Raw genomic sequence first — 9753 nt, 5'->3', positions numbered from 1 at the left:
TTTCGGTACATTCAATAAAATGTGCTTAATCAATTGAATCATTATATATTTTTATATGTGCTATTGATGATATTTACAATCTATTTTTAATTATGTGTTTAATTGAGTATATTATATAAATCATTGAATTCAATTACATGCTAAGCACTTAACTTGTAATTATATATAAGATCATTATCTCCCTATAAACTATTGGCTTCTAGTATTGTATCTTTTATATTTTATATGATTAGACACTTATTTTAGTTTGAAAGCCTAAATGTTAATTGCCTTATTAGTTTAAATTGATAAATTAATTTAATTAGGTAATTAATTTTTAATTAAAATTTTTTTAAGTGATCCTATTCACCTCCATCTCCTCTAGGATTTAGCTATAATTTTAAGTTTTGTCAAGCTTTCGTGTGCCGTGGTAGACAATCCACATAATTTCACAATTTTTTGTGAATCTTGATCGTATAGTTTGTACCCTTTCACTTTATCACTATAGTCAACAAAAGTACACTTTTTAACCATTTAGTCTAACTTATCTATTTTAATTGATGGTATATAAGAGTAAACATCATAACCAAATATCTGCAGTCTCGAGTAATCAACTTCTTGACCACTTCATACTTGTTTTGAAATGTTACAATCAATCGACATAGACGATGAACGATTCACTAAATAGCAAGTTATGCTAACGACCTCAGCCCATAGCTTCTTGTCTAACACACATTACTTAGCATGCTTCCAGAAGAGTCTGATTTATACGCTCCACCACACCATTATGCTTTATTGTATCTCTAACTATGTGATGCCTCATGATATTGTCGTTCTTACAAAATTGATTAAATTCTTTTAAAATAAACTATTATTAACGCCTAAATATTGCATATTTATCCCCTATATTGCATCCTTTTTTTCCTTGCATCTTAATGTTAAAATGGCTTAATTAAGTGTGTTTTCATCTTTACAGAGAGATTTTGAACTCTAAGCTGAATCCGTGCTTAAAGAGATGATTTTAAACTAAAAAAGAGATCAAGCTCAAACGTAATAATGAATTGGAGAATTAGAGCATTAAAGATAAAGATTTAACGACTCAAATATTCAAGTAAACAAAGGATTGGAGTGGGAAAATTGAAGATTTAATGCATAAAAGAAGATTGAAGAAAAATTAGTATATTCGATCCCATCGATAGGATTTCGATTCCATCGATAGGCTATCGATAGGACTCGATGCAATCAAGTTTAATGTCGAGAAATTCTAGATTTTTCAAATTGCTTGTTGGACTGTTTCTTCGATCCCATCGAGAAACTCTAAGAATTTAAAAGTTAATTGTTGAACAGTTTAGATGCATTCTTCGATACCATCAAGTGCCCTTCGATCTCATGAACAATCTTTGATAGCTCTCGATCCTATCGAAGACTTTCATTGCAGGTGCGTAAGTTTTGCGAATTTTCAAAATTGATGCGAAAGTGCAAGCCTCATAGCTATATAAGGAGTTGTTTTAGACATTCATAGGTATCTTCTGGGGTTTTGAGAGAGAGAGAGAGAGAGAGAGAGAGAGAGAGAGAGAGAGAGAGAGAATATTCAGGTGGAGTGCTGACAATGCCGTTTCGCCTCAATTTTCTTTTAGATTCTAGTAGTTTTCTATTTTTTTCTTTTATTTTAGAGTTATCTATGTGTAGTTAATCTCTTAGCTAAGGCTAAGAGGTGAAGCTTATAGTTAATTATAATGTTTTAGATTGTTTGATTCATGCTTAGTATTTGAATGGTGACTGTTTAATTAAAGTTAGTTTGAATTTAGTTTAAAGCCTTAAGTTGTTTATTTTTAGATCTATTTTTAACTTTGGTTACAATGGATACTTTGATTTAACAATTGCTTAGTTTGATTAGAGAGGGAATCAATCTATAAAATTCATTGATCTATTGTAGACTTTGGCACAATAGATGATTGAATTCCCTGCAATCGATGATAAATACTTTATGAGAGATTCGTTCAATTAATATCATACTTTGTTGGCTATTTATGAATGGATTAACTGTTTGATCTTTCGATTAGAGCGGATTGAAATTCAGTTTTAGTTGAGTTATAAAAGATGAATTAATGAAATATATATTGTGGTTGCTAGAAGTAAATCCGTGGATCCTTATTTTCTTTTATTTATTGTTTTCACCCTAATTAATCTCTAGATTTCTTAAAATCTTATATGTTAATCTTGGACTAATTTTAGTTGTGTTCTCACATTCTCCTGTAAGTCGACCTCGATCTTACTGAATATATACTAATTCGCAACCATTCACTTGGAATTGTTTAACAACTCTCTGCCATTATCGGTACTTAGAACTTTTAATTTCTGCCCTAACTGTGGTTCAATCATAACATTTCATGACTTGAAAGTGGCAAACGCAATTCTCACATACATTTAAATCAAAATTTGTAAAAATATAAATTAAACTACGATTGAGTAGTACCTTCATACTGTGCTTGCTCATGTGGCCTAGGCGCGCATGCCATAGACATGTAAACGTAGATTCCATTATAGACATTGCCGCTCCACTCGATATAGTGCTCATAATCAATCTGTAAAAGTTTACGCTCCTCTTTACCTTCATAATAGTGAGTGCTCCCTTCAAAATTTTCAGGATACGTTTATACCAAACAAATTTGCATCTGAGTGCCTCAAGAGCTCCTAGAGATATCAAATTCTTCTTCAGGTCTAAAATACGCTCCAACCCATTGAACATTTTTATATAAATCAATACAATTCCAATCATCTTACAAGCATGATCGTTGCCCATCAGAACCAAGCCACCATCATACTCATTGTACATGACGAACCAACTCCATTGATGGCATATATGATATAATGCTCTCTTATCCAAAATCCACTCATTGTACAAGTATCCGATCTTGGACATAGACAATTGTAACACCTTGAAAATTGGGGGTCGTGCATACGCTCGCCTCCCGAGTTCCCGGGGTCACTTATATCCAGTTTTCATTAATATGCGATTAATCCAGTTTAAATGCGCATTCTGGAACTTCCTGGAACATGAAGCACAACCACACAAGTCTACTGAAATGGAAGTAAAACAACTATACCTATATATACACATGACCAAAAGAATACAAACGGGCGCACAAGGTGATGCCCAACAAAATTCATAAAAAAGAATGACATGTTCAAAGAAATAAAGCTGAGCCGCTGCTTGGCGATCCAACGACCCATCTACTGATTCGACGGGGTCCTGCTCATCAACTGGAAGAAGAGAACCTGTCCTCCTCCTCAAGGCTCGCATCGCCAGGCTCCACGAAGTCTGCATCACCTGCATCTATGAACGAGTCTGGTTGGTGTTTTAAAACACCGTCCCAGAGTGAGAGTGAGTGATCAACTCAGTGGGTGCTATTAGCCTTAAGTTGCAACAAGCATCAATTATAATAAGAATTTAATGAAAAACAATCAATCATAAACATCTATCTAGTCTTGTTAATGTGCATGGATGCAGGATGATATGATGTATGCCCTCAACGCAACGCTCCCTCGTGCGACAACATCTAACGATCGCTAATGCAACACTCCCTCAGTGCGACCTCGACTGCCGAGTCACCAACCTAGCTAATGCCATGCAATGATGATGTTAACCAGGTTCTTAGTTAAGTCAATTCATCCAGCAGATTTGGAAATCTGATACACCCCACGTATCAAATACCCTAAACTAGTTGTGAGACCAAGACCCCCCAATGTGTGAGGCCGAGACCCCGCGATCCTTGACCCCGTCAGGTTTCCCCCATCCCCGACTTCAAGCACATGGGGGGTGCTGAATGTTGGGTCGCTCGCGGTTACTACGGGGAGGCGCGTCACCCCAGCGTAGGCCGACAGCTCGGACATAGTGTCCCATTCCACCATGTCCGGCTCATGAGACTGTGGATCAATATTTCATCCGGTATCAATGGGCTACAATGGTGGTGGGGTGTTCCATTTTTCATACATATGTGAGCAAACAAGGTTAACAAACTAGGTAGGTCAGCCAGTGGACTAAACCGCACGAGCTCAGGCAAGTATGTGGCGAAACGACATCGGGTACAAGCGACCCATGCAGTTTAACTACTGCCGCTCACACATACTCGTCCAAACCCATGTGTTTAGCCTCAAGGTGGTCCTACCAACGGAACCACCTTCGTTCTTCTCATGTTCCTGACCACCCCAAGGGTAGGAATAGTGACTTATAGCATGCCAACTACCAACGCTGCATCAAGCATATTCAACACCTTGATCTCATGTTACTTAACATACAATTCAAATTTTCCTACAAGCAAATCATTAATATTATAAATAAAGTGTATGTGTGTGATGTGGGTTATTGAGGAAGTTAACACTTCCTCCATGTTGAGAAATCATATACAAGAGCAATAAACCATACACAAGATGAAGCAACACATATGAGAAGAAGAAATTAACCATACATGAGCATGTAATCATCCATACACTAGATTATGAGAGAGGCAAGATTAACATCAAAGAGAAATAAATATACAATTCATACAATTCCAATAATATGTCATTCCTAGGTTTTTCTAGATTCTTCCATACAACACACCAAGCAAACAAAATCATTAAACTCCAACTATAATTGGTGTTAGGCCACCTAAGGATAATAGTCCGCACCTTAAGAGGAGATTTCCATTCATTGAGATCTTAGGGTTTGGGGATTTGGGTAAAACCACCATTTCCTAAATCAAAATCAAGAAGACAACATTAATGCCTATAAATCTACACTAAGTTGCTCTATTGAAGGGAAATATACCATTCTTACCTCCTCTTCTTGGCATGGGTGGGTTTGGTGGAGGTTTCCTTGGAGAATGGGTAGAGAGTTTGCAAGTTTGAGCTTCCTTGGGCCCCACCTCCTACCACATACTCTTTTCTTTTCTTCTTCCTCTCTCTTTCTCCTCCTTTCTCCTCTTTCTCTTCTCCCTTTTCTCTCTTCTCTCCTTCTTTCTCTAAGGCAAATTCGTGTGGGGAGAGGGGTGCCCCAAATGAGGCCTTTATATAGTCTCAGGTTTGGTGTAAATGGCCCTAAGGGATGGGTTTTCACTATACTAGACCTATAAGAGGGTCTTTCTAAGCTCTAAGGCCCACTATGGGGTGTACAAGTCAATATACACCGTAGGATAGCTAGCCCTAATGATGATCTACGTATGGATATGATCGGCCCGCCATTTGGATGCACCGATCGACAGATATGATAAGAAGTCTGTTCAACAGTCACCGATAGTCGATCAGGGCCGCGGCTATACGGATATGAGAAGGGAAATATCCTCACTCTATGTGTGAAGTTTGGTCGCAAATCGACGGTTCGAAATCCTCAACTTTGCATAAGAGTGGACGACTCAATTCACTTAAGTTCCAACTCTTTCCTTTAGGGTATTTGCAATTCTCATGCGCTTGTCCTTCGGCTCAAGTTGATTGGTTCTGGACCGTATCCAGGTCCGATTCCCGCGATGGACATCAAGCCCAATGAGACGGACATTATTCTATAGTTTTAGAACTATTGGTTCACCAACGAGTGGTCTAGAGCTTGTTTAGATAACTAAGGCAGTTCTGGTGGTCCTCTGGTCATGAAACTTATAGGATATGTGCTCCATGGCCCGATGAAGGGCCATGTAAAATTTAGGGATGATCGGATATGGGGTTTGGTCGCACGGGTCTGATTTACGATCAACGGTCACCGTACCACGATCGGGACCCAGATTTTGTGGGCGGGTGTAGAAAAATACATTAGACCCTCATCGTAAATTATGAAGAAATCTGATGGCTGAAATGTCTTACATTTCAGTTTTTATTTACACGTACCAGATTCCAATTTTGGCATTAGTGGGGCGCATCTGGCAAGTGCCAGATTACACTTATGGGTGTCCACTGGATCCGTGGTCCGCGATGGTCCCCAAGCCCAGTGAGATCTATGCTCCCCTCAATTTTTATAATTTTCTGACCTTCCCATGTCGCGGTATAGCCCGTACGGGCTGCCGCCGAGTGTAAATGGCCATTTGGCTTGACGGCGCGCACTTGGCCCAATCACAACCCGACTGGTCTATCTAATGGGCCAATCCTAACTTAATTTAGTTATGACACCAAACCATGAGTAGTTTAAATTTCTGACCTTCCCATGTCGCGGTATAGCCCGCACGGGCTGCCGCCAAGTGTAAATGACCATTTGGCTTGACGGCGCGCACTTGGCCCAATCACAACCCGACTGGTCTACTCTAATGGGCCAATCCTAACTTAATTTAGTTATGGCACCAAACCATGAGTAGTTTAAACGAACGGTCCTGTGGCAAATCCTATAAGGACGCCTCAGTACACTGTTCTGGTTGGACGGGACGTTATATGATTAACAGGACTTGTGCGGTTCTTTACTGGCTTCACCCTTATATAGACTAACATTAAGTGCTATTGATCATTTAAGTGATATAATAAGTTAATTAATAATAAAAAATAAAAATAAAATAAAAATTCAAGGATTTTTGGAAATCCAAAACAGTGAAAATCAAGGATGTTACAACAATACATCGCAACCACTCATCTTCTCATTGAATTTTGTTGAATTGGTCTCTTTTAGTGAATTATCTGAATTCTTATCTTTCTAAATTTTTGAGATTTGTGCAATCCTCCTTCATGTATCCTATCATGTCATAATTCCACCATTTAAACTTCCATTTGTCCTTTGAATTGGACCTCGATCGCGATTTATCTTTCTCTTATTAAAACAGTCTTCCCCTTGTAACCAATGCCCTTTACAGAAGTACATTCTCACCGTTATTTTTTCTTTATTGCTTCTATTGAATAATAGAGATAATAGTATTGAGGTCTAATGTATCCTTACCATGGCACAAGGTATCTACCAAATTCTTGTAGGAACCCAGAATGGAAGTCAACAATATTAGGGATTTGTCTTCTTCATTGATCTTCGCCTTTACACTTGTTAGTTTGCAAACTACTTTGTTGAAGATGTTGATGTGTTCAAAGAGATTTGACCATTTCATCATCTTTAGAGTATACAGTTGTCTCTTCAGATATATGTGATTAGAGAGCGACTTCGTCATGTAGATGCTTTCTAACCTCGCCCATAGGCTTGTGGTAGTCTTATCACTAATAACATTGTAAAGGACATCATCGGCCAAGCACAATTGAAATATTGCGTTAATTGTCCTCTGATCTAGATTGTCTCAATCCACTTTTTTAATAGTTTCAAGATATCTTACTTTGCTAAGGAGAACCTACGACACCCCTTGTTGAATTAAGAGGGTTTTCGTCTTTAATCTCTATAATTTAAAGTTATTTTTGCCTATAAACTTCTCTGTCTTGAACTTCACATTTAATTCATTTGAACCAATGTCTCAAATTCAATCTAAACTCCTAATGTAAAGCCTACTCTCTGATACCACTTGTTATGCGCAACCGCCATATATTAGACGTAAAAGCAATCTTATAATGAATCAAATACACAATAAAGAAACAAAATTTCAAGCAAACATATAAAATACAATGATTTTATGTGGAAAATCCCTTGTAGAAAAAAACCACGGTACCAAGCGACAAATGATTCACTGTAAAAAGAGAACTACAAAAGATGGACAACTTACAGATTTGAAACCCTCGCCTCTCAAGACGAATTCTTCTTCTCAAAACCCTTTCTCTCAAGCTCTCACACAAACTTCTTAACCCTAATCTCGTTTTTACAAGATATTATATAGCCCCATACATAATTAGAAACAAAACCCTTGCACTTATGCAAAGTTGCGCGCACCGTCGATTGAACCTTCAAATGATTGAGTTTGAATAATGGACCCTCGATCAAATCGACTCCCTTCTGTCGATCAATCGAAAGTACCCAAAAGTGTCGAGAGAGCAAACTTAGTTTTTGGAATATTCTCGATTGATAAAGCCCTGATGTTCGATCAATTGAACATGTCTAAAACTGTTCAGATACTAAACTGATTAATTTAGAATTTTATCAATCAATTGACCAGACTGTTGATTAATCAAAGACCCTGAATTTTCACTGGACTAAAGGCACCCTAATCAACGATAGTATGGCTAATAATTCATTCAATATTATCAACTTTATCCACATTCTTTGATATTTATTTCCTTGAAAATTCAAGGTTCATTGCAGGTAAGGATACAATGATTCTCCTTGCACCTACTGTATAATGGCTAAGCCTCGGGCTGACTGCTCCGAGGTTTGGTTGGACTTGGGTTGACTTTTAACTAGACCTGACCAGCCAGAGTTTCACCTTGTTGCTTTGTAGAGTAGCTATTTGTGAGCAGGGCTATCCAAAAATCATGCTTGGGCTGAGCTGGGATAAATCCAAACCCGGTCCACAAACTAAATTAACCTTGGCCTGACCTGGCTGAGCTTAGGCCGGCGCCCTTTATACACCAAAACAAGGAGGCCTGAGCCGAGGTCGACCACCCACTTTTGTGCAAGATCCAGGCCGTTCATTAAATGTACCCCATCATTCATAATCTATACACAAAACTACCCTTGAAATCCTAAATGGGCTGGTAAACGCAACCATGCTCTTAAACAAACCCAAGCCTAGCATGCCAGCCTGGGCCATTGAGAACTCCTATTTGCAAGGGTAGCCCTCCAAATCCCATTCTCCCCAAATGTGTCAATGTGACTTATATGACTCAAATCCAGACCACTCAAAATGTGGGCACCACTCGTTGTGTGGTTGCCTGAAAATCAAGCCATCCTGATTATTGTACGTGTGCTGCGGCACACATGTGCCATGTAGACCATTGGTCAATGCTTTTTAACCAATCACTTTCTCATTACGTATGTGGACCACTTGATGATCAGACTAGCCTATGTTGGGCCAAGACACATACATGGTGGGCCCCACCACATGAAGACTATCAAAGGTCCACATTGGTGGGTCCCACGGAGCATGCCCAACGATTTCCAGTGGCCATTGCATTTCTCATTAGTAAACAGTTACTTTCAAATAATAATAATGTATTGATATAAAAGGCAAGTTGCGGGGGACAAATTTCCAACGATTCGTTTTTTGAATTGGAAATGCTTTATCCTAGGATATGAGAGGGGGTAGGATAAGAAGATTGGGCATTTTTGTAATTTTCTACAGCCGTATGACAAAACTTTTTATGCATTGGTAGACTCTCAAGCTTTTGGTGAGTTTACCATGAGACTTTGGTCTAATCCAAACCGTACATCGGCTGAGACATCTCCTCTTGGCCTTAGATACATATGATGATCCAAAACTCAAATGGTATTGTAGGGTCGGGCAGGGGATGACTCGACTCGTCCGACTCGATCGTCTTCACCGGACTCGATGCGAATTGAACTCAAAACGAGGTGGGTCAGTTCTAACGGAGTAGGCTTCACCCAATTTGAACTCAAAACGAGTTGGGACTGAATTACTCACTTAGTTGACTTGACTTGACCCAGAACTCAACCTAACTTGACCCAAAACTCAACCTGGTTAAGCTCAACTCGACCCGAATGCGGGTATATATATATAATAATAATAAATTATAATTTCTATTTATCTATAATCCTACCCGTTACACCGAACCCTAATTTCCAACTTGATCCCAAACTCTCTCTCTCCCTCCCTTATCCTCATCTTCCAAGCCTAGCAGGTACATACCACCATCACCACCCTCCTCCTCCTCCTCTCTCTTTCTCCTCTCCACTCCCTCCCTCCCTCGTCTTTTGATTCGACTCGGTGCCAACTCGAC

This window comes from Magnolia sinica, chromosome 7 (genome assembly GCF_029962835.1).
Source record: "Magnolia sinica isolate HGM2019 chromosome 7, MsV1, whole genome shotgun sequence".
NCBI lineage: Eukaryota > Viridiplantae > Streptophyta > Magnoliopsida > Magnoliales > Magnoliaceae > Magnolia > Magnolia sinica.
This window is presented reverse-complemented; position numbering follows the sequence as displayed.